The 17,299-nt window shown below is 42.1% G+C and overlaps 1 protein-coding gene across 1 annotated transcript in view; it reads right to left on the reverse strand.

The window, feature by feature from the left end:
• Positions 1 to 15,008, reverse strand: part of UCHL3 (ubiquitin C-terminal hydrolase L3) — a 101,202-nt gene extending 86,194 nt beyond the window's left edge. The window contains exon 1 of the mRNA XM_078432800.1: positions 14,903 to 15,008. The gene's annotated coding sequence lies outside the window, so the exon portion shown is untranslated. The remainder of the gene's footprint in view (positions 1 to 14,902) is intronic.
• Between the last annotated feature and the right edge of the window lie 2,291 nt (positions 15,009 to 17,299).

Here is a 17,299-nt window from a genome sequence, read left to right on the forward strand (position 1 = left end):
GAAGAAGGAAAAGGAGAAGAGGAAAAAGGAAGATCTCTTTTAGAGATCTGCCTCTCACTGCCTTTTTTTTTTTTTTTTTTTTTTTTTTTTTTTTTTTTTGAGGAAAGCAATGGATCACTTAACAAAGGAGAATTACTTTATTTATTTTATTTTAATCTTTATTTTTGAGAAAGAGAGAGAAACAGAGCATGAGCAGGGGAGGGGCAGAGAGAGAGAGAGAGAGAGAGAGAGAGAGAGAGAGAATCTGAAGCAGGCTCCAGGCTCTGAGCTATAAGCACAGAGCCCAACGTGGGGCTCCAACTCATGAACTGGGAGATGGTGACCTGAGCCAAAGTCAGAAGCTTAACTGACTGGACATCTCCAGATGTCCCAAGGAGAATTACTTTAAAATGGAATATCATAATGGGTAGCTGAGAAGGGAGTGGATTTTTTTTTTTTTTAAATTTTTTTTTTCAATGTTTTTTACTTATTTTTGGGACAGAGAGAGACAGAGCATGAACGGGGGAGGGGCAGAGAGAGAGGGAGACACAGGATCGGAAACAGGCTCCAGGCTCCGAGCCATCAGCTCAGAGCCCGACGCGGGGCTCAAACTCACGGACCGCGAGATCGTGACCTGGCTGAAGTCGGACGCCCAACCGACTGCGCCACCCAGGCGCCCCAAGAAGGGAGTGGAATTTTAATAAAAGGTACGTACAGAGTTTAATGATCCAAAACAGATTAATAATTCTACTCTAGAGTTGTAGCCATAACCATAAAAAATACTGCCTCATCTAAATAACCTATTCCACACATATTAGAGCAAATTGATGAGGAAAGTTAGTAACTAATCCAGAAGAAATCCCACTGCTTCCCTGGAGTGTTTTGTTTTTAACTCCTCAGCCATCAGTTTTTATTTCTTTCATCCTGTCCTTCAACCCATATGCTTAAAAATGAATTTTCTAGGCCACCTTTTTCAGTATATTCTCTTCAGTAATCTCACTGCTAGTTAATCAGCTATTTTGGCCAAGTTTTCTATGAAGCTAAATGTTGAGAACTGATTTAAGATTCCCTAAAATTTGTAAGCAAATGCATTATACACATGTTGTTTATTGGTTAGGTAAGGACTGCAAATTAACATATAGTTTACTGAATCTTCTGTTCCATTTTCATGCTGGGTTATAATATTTATCCTTATATAGATTTGGCAGTTCCTCTGATTGTGTAACAAAACCACTCATCTTATGACTATGTTCTCTTTCAGGGGGCTGTTAGGTTTTCTGTGAATATCCTGATCGGGTTTCCTTTGACGCCGTGGGCTAAGGTCATAGTGCTGTAGCTTTTGAGCAGGATCTCTTCTTAGAGAAGTCCTTTCCACCATCAGCCACAGGAAACAGTAGAGGGTTTAAGCCCTTGGGAGGCTAGAGCAGGGACTTACAGGGAGGTTTCTATGGCCCTTATAACTCTGCCCAAAGACGACTCAAGTTCTGTGGGAAGGGACTATGTGGACAATGAAGTAGGCCCACCCTACTTCTCATACGTTATGCTCAGTTTGCTCCTTTGAAGGCTGGTGGGTGCCCTGATGGTTGGGTGGGTATCTGGGTAGGCAGGTCTCAGTACCGTAATGAACTGTAAGAAATGCCCTCAAGGTGGAACGATGTAACACTGTCTGGGGGAGGGGAGGCAGAACTGTGGAAGGCCATGGACTCCCAGGAGCCATCATGTTTCAAATCTGGTGGAGCACTATCAGGAAAATAAAGGAGAGAGCAAATATTGAAGTCTGTGGTGTAGAGTTTCAAGTGAGTGAGGAAAAGGTACAGGTGCCAGATGACCGGATTCAATACCAAGGCCCAGTACCGGGAGTATATGCAGGGCAACCCTTTTCATGAGCCACTATATGCTGCAGAGGCTGGCAGGTGCTTAAAGGGGCATTCCTCTGAAGCATCTCTCCAGAACATGAAAGTATTTCACAAACCTTTTTCATTATTCTCAGTGGTTCCAATATACTTTTATTTCCCTCGGATGATCCCATCTTTCATTTAATAGAGAAAATAGAAGTCATCTGATGGAAATGTTTTTAGTTTATTTTCCAGAGAGAGAATGCACGAGTAGGGGAGAGGGGCCGAGGGAAAGGGAGAAAATCTTAAGCAGGTTCCACATTCAGTGTGGAGCCCAACACAGGGCTTGATCCCATGACCCTGGGATCATGATCTGAGCCGAAATCAAGAGACACTCAAGAAACTGATGGAAATTTCTCTAGTTCTTCATACCACATCTACCAAAGGACCTGCATCTCCACTTACTTCCTCTTGTTTGCTTTTTTGATGGAAGAGATATCTTACCTCTTGTCTACAGATAAGCCTTTCACCTGGTCTCTGGATTGAATGCCTCCCTGCTTCTCAAGGGATTTGCTCATTTATTTAATAAACACTGAGCACCCACTCTGTAACAGACACGATGCTCCATCCATTGATCAGCTCCTCTCTCTGTTGTGGATTCAACTTCTCTCAATAGCATTTAACCATGCTCAACGCTCTCTCCCATCGAAAAACCAACTAAACCAAACCAACCGAAAAAGAAAAAAATCCCTCCTTTCACCATGCCCCCTTCTTCAGCGACAACCCTATCTTCTCTTCAAAGCCAAACATCCCTAAAACACCATCCATACTCAGTGTTTTCATGTCTGCATGTCACATTCATTCTGCAATCTACAGCATTTTAGCTTCTGCTGTTATGGCTCTAGTAAGAGGGCTTTTGCTGTGGTCATCAAAAACCAGCCTGTGGCTACACTGAATGGAACCACTTCAGTTCTCACTTGGTCTGATCTGGATGCCGCATTTAAAAATGTGGACCACTTCTTAAACAGGGTGTCCCTGATACCACATTCCCCCTATGTCTCTGGTGCATCCTTCCCAGGCTTTTTGGTCTGTATTTCCTTTAAGTGTTGATGTTCCTCAGGGTTTCCTCGGCAATCTTGCCTTCTCTTTGTCAGCACAATATGGTTGATGTCATCAGCTCCTGAGACTGTAATTATCATCCAAGTCAAGTAAGAAAGATACTTGACATTGTCTTGACATGAAGCTGCTGGAATCTCAAAGACTGTTTTGTTTAAATAATTCTATAAGGGGAAGGAAAAAATAAATCTGTTAACGAACCCTGATTAACAATCTATTTCATGCCAATTAAATACCAGTGGAGTGACAGAAGAAAGTTACTAGGTTTATAGTAGTATCTTAGTCATCACAATGCTGGGGATATTTTACAATGTAGCTGTGTGGAGTCAACTGTTACAACAATGAAGTTTCAGGCAACATTGATGTGGTGCATTAACACATTATCACAACAAAATGAAAAACAAACTTTGCAGTATTTATTGTCTTGAGTTAATGTTACATTCCAAAGAAGATGATGATAATCCTTTTGTAATGAAAAAGTAGACTATCACACAAAAAAGGTTCTTTTTGTTGTTCTCAGCAAACTGTCCAGTGATTCATATTTAAAATTTTTTAATGTTCATCCATTTTTTAGAGAGAGAGAGAGAGAGAGAGAGAGAGCACAAGCGGGGAAGGGGCAGAGAGAAAGGGAGACATAGAATCTGAAGCAGGCTCCAGGCTCCAACCTGTCAGCGCCTGACGTGAGGCTTGAACTCGAGGACCATGAGATCATGACCTGAGCCAAAGTCTGACACCCAACCGGCTGAGCCACCCAGGCGCCTTCAGTAATTCATATTTATAAGGGACAGAACCTGTATATGTACATTGAACATAGCTGCCTTCCCTCCTGGCTCGTGCTACATATCCTTAGCGAGTTTGTGATATGTGATTTATAAGTATTATTAAATCTTCACCTTTACCCTAAATCCTGTGCTTATTATTCTGCATTTGTGTATTGGATACATTGCCCTTCTCTTCCTTGTCTTATGCCCTGGAATGTTGTCCTTTATATCACCTGTGCTCCTTGGGCTTGTCCCATGGGAGGTATACCAGCAGGAGATGCAAACCAGGAGGCCAGCAAGGTCAGAGTATTTCTCCTCTGCCCCTTCCCTGCTCAGTGTCCTATCTCTAGCAGTAGCTGTGTGGCTCCCCAACTAAAGGCTCTTCTGGGCTGTGCCTCCTGTGAGGTTCCATTGACATTTTTTACTATTGACTTTTTGGTTCTAGGTGTAATAATGGTTTCCCATTGTTGCAAGTCTCTCCATGCCTTGATATTCTGTTTTTTCCATCATATCTGCCCACACCTTTGTTACTCCTTTCATTCACGTCTTAATTTGAACTCACTTTGGGTGATTTTTTTTTTCTTTCCAAACACCTGCCTGATAGGATAGTGTTGTATAACTAAACCAGTGCCATGCATTGTCACTTGTGTCAGCCATTTTCTGCTTCTATTAGGACTCTCATTGAATAATGTGATATGGGGTCCCAAGATTTCACCTATACTTCAACCAAGGGTGAAAGCTTGGATTTGTACTTTTGTATTTTTACTATGTGCTAATGACTCTCAAATTTATATATGTAGCCCAGATCTGTCTCTCAGGGTTCAGAACTGTATGATTTCTCTGCTCAAATATCCTCTGATTTCTCTGCTCTAAAATCCCACAGTTACTTAAAATCCAAATGCCCAATTCCATTACATCCCCCCAAATACCCTTTGAACGACTTTCCTGCTGTTCCTGTCTGTGTAAAGTTAGGGGCCCAGAAACCTCTTTACAATCTGAATAGTCATGGTCTCTATGAGTCTAGGCTGGCAGTACTTTTGCTAATACAATTCCCTAAAGAACTTTGGGGGCTTTCTATATATCAGATCAAATCCCACTCCATGCTTTAGAAGCCAAAGCCACAATTGTTTTCAACACAGTTTTCTCCTTTAGACTGATTTACTGCTACTTTGGGATCAGGCTTCTGTGGGACTACATCTTTAAGCTTTCAAGAAACCATTTTGTTTAGCTGATAAAATACCGATTTAAATTCCCTAGAAGCCTTGGGGTGCCTGGGTGGCTCAGTTGGTTAAGCATCCCACTTCAGCCAGGTCATGATCTCATGGTTTGTGAGTTCAAGCCCCACATGAGGCTCTGTGCTGACAGCTCAGAGCCTGGAGCCTGCTTCAGATTTGGTGTCTCCCTCTCTCTCTGCCCCTCCCCGACTCAGGCTCACTCTCTCAAAAAATGAGTAAACATTAAAAAAAAATTTTTTTAATTCTTTAGAAGCCTTTAAAAAGTGTCTTACAGCCATATTTTTGATTTGACCTTTATCCTTGGGCCGTGTCTTAATTTGAGAATCTTACTTGCTTGAGAAGCTGTAAATAAGAGATAATTTATATTCCAGACTGGCAGGTTCTAGCCTCTCTGAATCTCTAGATTCTGCTTACAAATTGGCCAGTTCTTTTCTAAGTCCATTTTTTCTTGAAGCTCCTTATACTTCAGCTAGTATAAATTGGCTGATACTCTCAGTTTTCTGCTTAGAAATCTCTGCTCAAACCCCAAAGTCCATCAAGACACTATCTTTCAAGTTACAGCAGGGAATGCCTGCTACATAACATGAGTCACTATTTTTTAAGCTTCTATAACAGTTTTCTCACCATTTCTCCAGTCTCCAGAAATAATTATTCTGGTATTTTTCCAACCTCCACTAACAGTTTCCTTCCTATGTGCCACCTGGTCCTGGAATCAAAGTCACATATTTTAGAGTTTTGTTATGGCATCCTCCCATGGCCCCATTTCGCTCATCTGCAACCTTCACTGGACAAACACCATGGAGCTGGCAAGTATGTTTCCAATGCCTGGACCACAGTAGGTATCCAATAAGTATCACCTATAAGTAAAAAAGTAACTCTTAATAGCTAAAGAGGCTTTTAGGGCATCATTGTAAGTTTTATCAAATCTCTATTAGCATAGAAACTGTTACTCTAGTTCAGCTACTTTCTTCTTTTCTTTTTTTAATGTTTATTTATGTATTTATTTTTGAGAGAAAGAGAGAGAGACAGAGAAGGAGGGGCAGAGAGAGAGGGAGAGAGAGAGAATCCAAGCAGGCTCCGTGCTGTCAGTGCAGAGCCTGATGCAGGGCTCGAACTCACAACCCATGAGATCACGACCTGTCAGGTAGTTTCTTCTTAACTGTTGTCTTTATTATACTACCTATTTGATACAATCTGTACAAATATGTGCAGTGGCCCTTGTTTGAACCAAATCCTACATACAAAGTGTGACCCTTAAAATGATTCTTAATGCCTGTATGACTATTTTCTCACCTATAAAATGAGAATAGTAGTACTACTTATCTGGGGCTTCTAGATAATATGGCAGAAGAGGAGAGTTTTAAGATCACCTCATTCCACAGATACACTTAGGTAACATCCGTATCAGTGTAAATAGCCCAGAAAATGACCCAAAGACTGGCAGAATAGACTCTCCACAGCCAGTCATAGAGAAGAGGCCACATCAAAAATGGCATACATCTCCTTAGTAAAAAAGGAAAAAAAAAAAAAATAGTACTGCTTATCCCAGATGATTGTTGTGAAAATCCTTCATGCAGAGTAGGTAAGTATTCAACAAATGGGGGCCATTATTATTGTCTCATTTTCAGATTCATGCATAGTAACCTGTAAAAATGGCTGCTTCCAGAAAGAAAATGGGTTGCTGGGCAAAGGAGTGGAAGGAAAGCTTGTATTTAGCTGTATTTATATTTCTTGTAACTTTTGAATTTTCTACCATCTACATATATTGCCTATTCCAAAGAATTATAGGTTTTAAAAATACTACTTATATATTTGTTCATTTTAATCTCTATTGTATTAGAAGCTTGAATGATCCATTTTAAAATCAGCAAGGAAATGGGGGCACCCGGGTGGCTCAGTCAGTTAAGCGTCTGAGTCTTGGTTTTGGCTCAGGTCATGATCTTACAGTTTGTGGGTTCGAGCCCCACATCAGGCTCTGTGCTGACAGCACGGAGCTTGCTTGCGATTCTCTCTTTCCCTCTCTCTCTGCCCCTCCTCTGCTTATGCTGTCTCTATCTCTCTCAAAATAAATAAACATTAAAAAGTAAAATCTGCAAGGAAAATACGAACTAGTTCATTCATGACAGACTTAAAATAGATTTCTTTTTAATCTTGTTAGAGCCCATTAGAAATAGTAATTAAACAAGAAGATTTTTACAGGTGGACAGTTTTTTTCAGTATTAATATGCTTTTGGTTGCAAAAAAAATTCACTAAGTCCAAGAGGAAATAGTCAATTATATCAATGTAAATCTACATAATTCTGAAGAGCATAAATGTGAAATTTCATTCAGTGATAAAGGAGTGTCTAGTGGGGAAAATGTTTAATCTCACTACACTAATATCCTCACTCAAATATATAGTACTTCAAAACCTGTGGTTGATTTCATACCCTTGGTTGAGGTGAAGCTGACCTGAAAGCATGCACTAAATAAATGTTCTTTTTTTTTAAATTTTTAAATGTTTATTTATTTTTGAGAGAGAGAGAGAGAGAAAGAGAGAGACTATGAGTAGGGGAGGGGTAGAGAGAGAGGGAGACACAGAATGTGAAGCAGGCTTCAGGCTCTGAGTTGTCAGCACAGAGCCCGACGAGGGGCTTCAACTCACAAACTGCAAGATCATGACCTGAACCAAAGTTGGATGCTCAACCGACTGAGCCACCCAGGTGCCCCAATAAATGTTCTTTTTAACTGTTTCCTTTTACCCCTCAAACAGGTTTTATGACAACAGAATTTTTCATACCACTTGAGGCACTTCTGAATTACACAGTAAGACAAAAATAGCTATTGTAAAATTATCCCAGCCTTATGGTAGAAGAAAAATCTGTTTCCGTTGTAAAAAATTTTAACTTCTGGAACTAGCTGATTCTGTTCTTTGGTATTTGAGAGAGCTGTAAATCCATTCATCCACTACAGATTTATTGATCACCTTCTGTGTGCAAAGGACTGTGCATTTGATTAGCCATCAGTCGCCATGCGTTCCATTCGTATTCTACCACATTACTCTCATTACCCACTTAGCTTGTGCTTCAGTTTCCTAACTTAAAAAAAAATGGCACTTTTCTATTCTTACCATTCATTTATCTGTCAAGAGTGTTAATAAGTAATGCCTGTATTTGAGGTGTGGGCTGACGTAAATGAATAATTACCTACATTTTTGTCAAGACATCTTAATGTCAAAAGGTAAGGTGTGGTTAATGTCTTTGAATATTCCATGAATGTTTGAAACAAAAAATCTGTATTCTTTCTTTTTGTTATGTTCAAAAGAGATAAATGATAAACTGGGAAAAACATATGAAATCTATTTTGGACAAAATGTTATTATCCTTAATGCCCACATTCAGAATAATTTTGTAATTCGACCCAGACTTAACCAAAAGTGGGGGGCGGGGTGCCAGGGTGGCTCAGTTTGTTAAGCGTTCAACTTCAGGTCATGATCTCATGGTTTGTGTGTTCTTTTGTGAGTTTGAGCCCCACATTGGGCTCTGTGCTGACAGTGTGGAGCCTGCTTTGGATTCTCTGTCTCTCTCAATAAATAAATAAATAAATAAATAAATAAATAAAACATTAAGAAAAAAAATGCAAAGATATGAGCACCAAATACTTCAAGGAGAAATACAGATGATTTACAGACATGAAGAGATTGTTATTTGCTATTAATTTCTATTATTTTCCCATTTTTTATTTTCCTAATTTCTAAATTGATCTCTATTGCGTTCTCCTTAATTATTTCTTTGGGCTTCTCCATGACAGTTTTTCTACTTTTTTTAAGTTTAATTTTTAGTTCATTTACTTTCATTCATTCTTTTTTTTAAATTTTAGTTTTATTATTATTTATTTTATTTATTATTATTTATTATTTTAGTTTTATTATTACTTATTATTTATTTATTAATATTTATTATTTATTATTATTATTATTATTATTATTTATTGTATTAATCAAAACATTTACCTGTATTTGACAAGTTTTGGCATAAAATTATTTTATCACTTAATTCCATGTAATAGAATTTTCTTTCATAATTTTCTTTTTGATCAGGATTATCCAACATTATGTTTTTACTCTTCAGACATAATGATTTTTAAAACCTATGTTTTTGTTTTTAATTTGCCTTGAATAATAGTCAGAAAACATGATCTATATGACTGCAATTCTTTGGAATTTATGGGTTTCTTGTGTGACACGGCGCACTGCCAATTTTTGTTTCTTTCATAGGTACTCTGTAAAAATTTTGCATTCTCTACTCATCAAACTTATAAATTTGATTATTCTTAGTTTATTTAATTTTACTGTATCTGAGAATGATTTGTTAAAGTCATCAACTAAAAGTGTTGATGTATTTATGTTTCCTGTCAGTCTTTTATTTGTTTTATGTATCTGGAATCAATTTCCTTAGTGTCTATGTGTTAAAAAATAGTATCTTCTTAGTACTTTCACTGGCAAAATTTTCTTTGTGACCCCCTTCATTAGTTTACTTTCTATTTAATTTGATATTGAAACCACTACCCTGGCTTTATTTTCATTTACCTATGCCTGATATACTTTCTTGTATTTGTTTATTGCACTGTTTCTATATGATTGTTAATTATTTTTAATGTTTATTTATTATTTATTTTGAGAGAGAGAAAGAAAGGGAGAGAGAAAACCAAGCAGACTCCCAGCAGTCAGCACAGAGTCCCGTAGAGGGGCTTGACCCTTCAGATCACGACCTGAGCCATAATCAAGAATCCCATGCTTAACCAACTGAGTCCCCCAGATGCCCCTCTGTATGATTGCGTTTTAAGAATGATTTTGTGGGAATGCAAGCTGGTGCAGCCACCCTGGAAAACAGTATGGAGGTTCCTCAAAAAACTAAAAATAGAACTACCCTACACCCAGCAATTGCACTACTAGGCATTTATCCAAGGGATACAGGTGTGGTGTTTCAAAGGGACACATGCACCCCCATGTTTATGGCAGCACTATCAACAACAGCCAAAGTATGGAAAGAGCCCAAATGTCCATCGATGGATGAATGGATAAAGAAGATGTGGTATATATATATATACAATTGAGTATTACTCGGCAATCAAAAAGAATGAAATCTTGCCGTTTGCAATTACGTGGATAGAACTGGAGGGTATTTGTAAAATTAGTAAAAGAAAGACAAATATCATATGACCTCACTCATATGAGGACTTTAAGAGACAAAACAGATGAACATAAGGGAAGGGAAACAAAAATAGTATAAAAACAGGGAGGGGGACAAAACAGAAGAGACTCATAAATATGGAGAACAAACTGAGGGTTATGGAGGTGGTGGGAGGGGGGATGGGCTAAATGGGTAAGGGGACTAAGGAATCTACTCCTGAAATCACTGTTGCACTATATGCTACCTAATTTGGATGTAAATTAAAAAAAAAAAAAAATCAAAGAACGTTTATAAATAAATAAACAAATAAAATAAAAAATATCCTTTAAAACAGATAAAAGTGATTTTGTAGGGGTGCCTGGGTGGCTCAGTTGGTTAAGCCTCCAGCTCTTGATTTCGGCTCAGGTCATGATCTCATGGTTCCTGAATTTGAGCCCAGGTAGGGTTCTAGGCTGACAGTGTGGGGCCTCCCTGGGATTCTCTCTCCCTTTCTCGCTTCTCCCCTTGCTCTCTCTCTCAAAATAAATAAATAAACAAAAATAAGTAAAACTGATTCTGTAAACAACAGATTCCTGGATAACTTTACGTTGTTACCTTTTTGTGGGTTAGGTGAACTAATTTACATTATAGTTGCTATTTGGAGTTACTGCAGCCATACTGTTTTCAGTTTTCTACTTATCACACTTTATTTTTGTTTCATTGTTGGTTTTCTTTTTCTTTTTTTTCTCTTCCCTTTTCCACCAAATGGATAAATATTCTACTGGTTTGAAAGTCATACATTGTATTTTGGTTTCCTAGTAGTTACCTCTTATTTATTCCTTCTTCATCTCCAAGTTTGGGGAAACTTTTCTAAGTATCTAGAGCAAGAGAAACTGACTCTGAGCACATACTCTAAATCTTTTGCCTTTGCCAAGTCTTTAGTTTTTGAAACCTGAAGGCTAAGAATGGACTCTTTTGTTATCTGTATTCTGCTGTGTCATCCTTCCACTGGAGCAGAGGAGATGCAGTGCCCTGGCTGCCCGGGCTGAGGGAAGGTCACAGGGAACAAAGGAACAATAGAGGGAAAACCCTGTTATTATCTCAAAATTTTATTCAGTCACGAATGCTTGCGCTCTATTTGCCACTCCATTCGGAGCTCCATTACAACTGTTGGGAGGCATCCTATTATTTTCTAGTACTTGATAATTAGCTGGTAGATACATTTAGTATGTTTATGAAATTAGCTAACTAAACCACTTGGTACATCACCTCTATGATATTAAAACTCTCATTTTAATCTTCGGGTTCTTAAATTCTAATTTGCTATTCATTTGTTCATTCATTCAACATTTATTAAGAACCTATTATATGTCGGCTACCTTGCTGGAGGAAAATATGGGCCAAAAAAATAATCCCTCTCTCAAGATGCCCTCTTTGTGGTGGGGAACACAGACACATCACTCGATAATTACAAAGAATGCGTTAAGAGCTATAATAGAGGAATGCATTAAAAAAGAGCAAAGAGAGGGCTGCTAACTCTGGATTGGTGAGAAACATCTTCACAGAAGAGTGACTTTTGAGTTGCCCCTTAATGAATGGACACTCAAGTAGCGAAGGATGAGGGAAGTTCAAGTTGTGGAGCGACAGGAAGAGCAATAGGGAGAGGAAGGCACCTGTGAAGCCCCATGGAGAGTGAGCCTGGTATGCGGTTGGGGATGGAGGTGAGGTCTGGTGTCTGGATGTGTGAATAGGGGAGACAGGAGCCACAGATATAGGACTAGAAAGACGTGTTTTGAGCTTCAGAAAATGTACATTCATTCGGAGATTTTTAAGCAAGGAGGAAAAGTAGATGTTGGGTTGGGGCACCAAGTGGAAGAGAGAGAAAGAGACAGAGACAGCACATTCGGGCTTAGCAGCAAGGAAACAAGCTAAGAACCATGACAAACTTTTCAGCTCTTATGCCATCACACTAGCGCAGGATCTCACGTTTCTCATGTGGTATAAGTTTTTTAACTAGGATTTGACCATATCTTACCACTCCTACTTAATTTAGATTTGGATGTTAGAAGAGCACTAATTTTTTTGTTATTGTTTAATATAAGGGTTCACTTTTGGACGTCATAGGTGGTGATGCCTTTAAGACTATTCAGGAGATATTTCTTGCAGGACAGCTCTCCTCTTTGTGCTGGCTCAGCATTCTGGGCTGCATTGATTACAAGCAGCCTCCATATGCACATGTTTCCATGATGATCCCTGGAGTGGAAGAGGGGGCTGGAGTGGAGACTACTGGCAATTAAATGCTTCTGCTTAAGATGCAGCCCAAGTCATCACTGCCAAAACAAGTCTTAAGACCGTGCCCAACTTTAAGGGGCAGAGAAGAGCTGCCTTCTCTTGTATCGGTATGCAGAGAGGATCAGATATTGGTAAGCGGTAATAATACTCAATGCATACTAAGACAAGCATGACAAAAAAGTTACAAAGAAAAGGCTAAAGGCTTTCAGAGCAGGAGGCAATGATAAAAGACAATTCTTCTGTTTTTCTATCAATGAGTGCAAGTTTATTGCTTCACTTTCTTTGGCCAGTAGGAAATGGTCTGCTGGGACTTCAAACTCAATCCCAGCTCCCAAGCTGTTTGACTTGGTGGAACGATGCTCTCCCCAGATCTTTGTTCTTTTTTCCCTCTCTTTTATGGATCCCACATATGTAGCCTAGGAAAATGGGATCTGAATAAGAGAGTTACTGGTAAGGTTCTAGAAGGTTTCAATCTACATTCCAAGAACTTTTCACTGCTTCTTGAGGACATGGGTCTATTTTGCACAAAGTGGTAGAGTGGTTAAATCAAATGACTAAACCTAAACAATTAATAAGGTCTCCATCTTGGAGCTCGGATGTTTATTTCCAATAAAATCACCAGGATGTACCCAGAAATTGAACACAGGAAAAGTGACAATTGACCATAGCCATCTTACATAAACAGGATAAAAAATAGTTCCAAGGCTTTATAGAAAGTGAGAATATCATTAAACTGAAAACACTGAGAAACCTTTGGGTTTTGGATTTTCATTCTTCCTGTAAGTACTTTGGAGGGAGGTGGGAACTTTCAGAGTCTTTCCCTTTTATTTTGTTTACCTCTTATCGAATTCATTACAATTCAGTAAGAGTAAAAAGAACGAGAATCTAATTTGCTAAAATGAAAAAAATAATACTTTTCTTTCTGGTTTAAAGTTAGAATGATCAAATTATCCCTTAAATGTCTTTCGAGTTCCGTGGAACTATAGATTACTACACATAAAAGAGTGAGAAATCTCTACACCTCTGAGCTGGGTATGCAGAATGAATAAAATAGGATTCTTTTGGATATTGTTTGGAAATAAGATTCAGAAATTATTACGCAGGCTTCAGAAGGAATTGAAGCCACGCAAATAAATACTGTTCAAAAAAACAGAAATCCCAACGCCCTCTTGAGAGGGGGCCCCCTCTCCAGGGGGCAGCAGAGACGCGCGGGAGGACCGAGACGTCGGGGACCAAGGAGAGGGCGAGTCGATCCCGGCAGTGGCCGGGCCTGCAGCGGGGTCGCTGCCCCAGGGGCGGATTGGAAGGGCGGGCTGGCACAGGGGCCGGAGGAAGAGGCGAAGAGGTGACTTCACCGAAAAGCTTCTAGGGGCCAGGCTCTCTCCGCCCGCTGGACGGGAGGCGGGGTAGCAGCTCGGTTAAAGTAGCAGCCTGGAAGGAAGGAAGGAGCGAGGGAGGGACGGGAGCAGCCGGGAGGAGGAGCAGCGAGCTGGGCCGCGGCAACGGCTGGGGGAGCGGCCCAGCGTGGCCACGTTTGGGTCTGGTTATTTTCCAGTGAACAGTTCTCGCACGCCCTTCCTGAGGCACGGCTGATCGCGCCGAAGCCGGGCGGCCCCGACCTTCCAGGTGACAGCCGGTCACCCTGGTAGGAGTCAGCTCCGCCCCAAGTCACCCCGCCCGCCCAGAGCCCATTCCCCGCCCAGCCAGCCTCCCTCCGCCTGCCCGAGGCGAGCGCGGCGGCCGCAGCGGCTCTGCAGCGTTGGAGCAGGCGGCGGCCGGCGGCGGCGCGGGGCCCTCGGCGGAGGAAGGGGGAAGTTCGGCCCCTCGGCGCTAGTCCGAGGAAGGAGGATGACGATTTAACCCGCCCTCTCCTGCCAGTCCGGCCGCGGGGCGCCCCCGCCGTGCCCGCCGCCCGAGTCTCCGAGCCTCGCCCGGGGAAGTGCCGCATGGGGCAGGGCCGCTGAAGCGCGGAGTTCGGTGTCTCGCCGTGCCAAAAGCAGGCGCGGGCGCCGGTGCGGCAGTTGGCACAGTTTCGGCGGCGCCTTCGGCGCGAGAGTTGGGGGCGCGGCGCGCCTACCCGGCCTCCTCGGTGCCTTCGAGAGGCGCGAGTTATGGAGCCCCCCAGCTGCGTTCAGGATGAGCCGTTCCCGCACCCCCTGGAGCCTGAACCGGGCGCCCCTGCGCAGCCGGGCCCCGGGAAGCCGGGCGACAAGCGGTTCCGTCTGTGGTACGTGGGGGGGTCGTGCCTGGACCACAGGACCACGCTGCCCATGCTGCCCTGGCTCATGGCCGAGATCCGGCGGCGCAGCCAGAAGCCCGACGCGGGCGGCTGCGGGGCGCCGGCCGCCCGCGAGGTGCTTCTGGTGCTCAGCGCGCCCTTCCTGCGCTGTGTCCCCGCACCCGGCGCCGGGGCCACCGGGGGCGTCGGCCCCGCGGCCGCGCAGCCCAACCCGGCCGTGTTCATCTTCGAGCACAAGGCACAGCACGTCTCGCGCTTCATTCACAACAGCCACGATCTCACCTACTTTGCCTACCTGATCAAGGCGCAGCCAGACGACCCCGAGTCGCAGATGGCCTGCCACGTTTTCCGCGCTACAGACCCCAACCAGGCAAGACGGCGTCTGGAGGCGCGGGGGCGGGTCTGGCACACCCGGGGGGAGGAGCAGGGCTGGAGGCTTTGGGACCCCTCGGGAAGGACCTGTGGTCAGGGCTCCTGGCGCGCGCCTTCCACGTGGCACGCTCCAGCGTCCACTCCTCCTGCCCCAAGGACCAAGAGTCGGGAGCTTGGGTGCGGGGCTAGCGGGCCGGCTGGACGGCGGGAATGAAACCCTTGCAGGAGCAGGGGAGAGGGGAGGAGGCGGAGAGTGGTCCCGGGATGGTGGAGAGTGCGCGCCACAGGAGGACGCAGCGACCTGCGCGCGTCTGGGGAGGACCGTGGTGTCTGGGGTGTGACTGGAGATGGCAAACCCGGCCGTGTGTTTGTGTGTGTGTGTGTGTGTGTGTGTGTGTGTGTGTGTGTGTGTGTGTGTGAAACAAGGAAGAGTGTCGGGTTCCCAAAGGCCCTGCACTCGCTCTCCGTCTTGGTCGAGTTCTGCACCTTAACCCACTTGGACCATGGAGTCCTAGTTACTACAGCACCTGCTGGTCTGGGAGCTGGGAGGCTATTTCGCAGCGGGATTTAGGGAGAAGTTAGCGGACTCTGTCAGATTATCAGCGAGCAGAATAGGAATCTGCGTTTAGATTCGTTGAGTGGAAAGAAAACTTTTTCCTTTTGCAATTTTTTATGCACTCATTGGAGACAGAATCAGTATCAACTTGGGTGATTTAAACAGCAGTGTCGTAAAAGAGGTCAAAATCTGTTTTCTAAGATTTCCCCAAAGTCTACTAAATCGAGGTGCCTGTTACCAAACAGTGCATTTTTTACTTCCTTAAAAACAGGCGCGTTTTTCTATTGAATGGCGACAAGAATCTAAACAAAACCTTATGACAGTGATTATGTCTTTGAAAACTGGTTTTAGAATAAAAGTGTAAAGCGTTTTTACTATATGATAAACCCCAAAGTGCTATTCTAAAAATAGTTATTTGATGTTTGCAAAGTACTTTAGATTCTTTAGAAAAGTCATGTTATCTAGATCTAAATATAGTCTCAGTTGCAACATGTGGCAGTTCCTTTGGTAGCTGGGAAATTGACAACAAAGGAGAAAAACATCCTATAAATAAGGCTTTTTCGCCCTTAATTCGTTATTTTTTCCCCACGTTTATTTATTTGAGAGAGAGAAAGTGAGTGGGAACATGGTAGGGGAGAGGCAGAGAGAGGAGAGAGAATCCCAAGCCAACTCTACACTGTCATTGTGGAGCCTGATGCAGGGCTCCATGCAGGGCTGGATCTCACAAACCCCGGAGGTCATGACCTGAATCGAAATCCAGAGTTGGACTCCCCTTAGTTCATTATTTTAGTGACTGTAATTGAAAGACCAGTAATTTTTCACCAAAGGCCTGGAACTGAATTGAAGAAAATGAAAGTTTATTGTCTTAGATTTAATCAGTTATTTTATAAACTAGGTTAATATCCACATCCAGAGCTCCCATTATGAAGTGAGCAGTTTTAACATATATGACACTGTTAGATGTATGTTGAAATACCTTTTTACAGATAATCTAAACATCCCAACCATGATTAAAGTGAACGTCACTTTGTGCTTATGTGTTCCAAGATTATTTTTAGCTTTCACCCGTGTCAAAATGGGAGTGCAGCAGTTCTTTATGTCTGAAAGTTCTCACCATTTTTATTAAGATTTTTTTGGTTCTGTCAGTAAGGAGGAAGAAGTTGCATTTTCCAGGACTTTGAGGAATGTTTTATGGTTTTTGGTACTTTATGTTGAAGTCATTTTGTTCAGATGTGATCCATGATACATCATTGCTAATTTCACTGATAGTAGAAATTTATTTATGTTGGGGGGGTTGGGTCATGGCAATTTGAATTCTTCACTGTGGCTTTTGAGTCCCTCCCAGATTCATTGTTAGGGGATCAATTAAAAACATGCCCTTTTATTTACCTTAATTATGTATTTAGGTGTTTGAGGCTGAATGTGCTATTATTTTACAAATAATAACATGCTTAGGCTCATTTCTCCCTTTTGATCCTGTAGGAGCAGTGGAAACCATATGTCCTTTTGATAAAAGAAAAAAAAAAACAACTTTTCCTGTTTATTGCCATTTCCCAGTTAAGTCTTTGATCTAAAGATATGGATTCCAGTTAACTCTGAACGTAGAGAATCCTGGCAGAGGATCCTTAATTTGAAGGGCCAGATGTTGTTCCCTTAAGGATTATCTCCAGCCCTATGTAAGTGGTTGCAAACTCAAATGCCTGGGAATGGTTGAGTGAGGACTGTGGAGGCCTAGACAGTGGCCATCATTTCTTAAGGACTTAC

This window comes from Panthera onca, chromosome A1 (genome assembly GCF_046562875.1).
Source record: "Panthera onca isolate mPanOnc1 chromosome A1, mPanOnc1 haplotype 2, whole genome shotgun sequence".
NCBI classification, from domain to species: Eukaryota; Metazoa; Chordata; class Mammalia; order Carnivora; family Felidae; genus Panthera; species Panthera onca.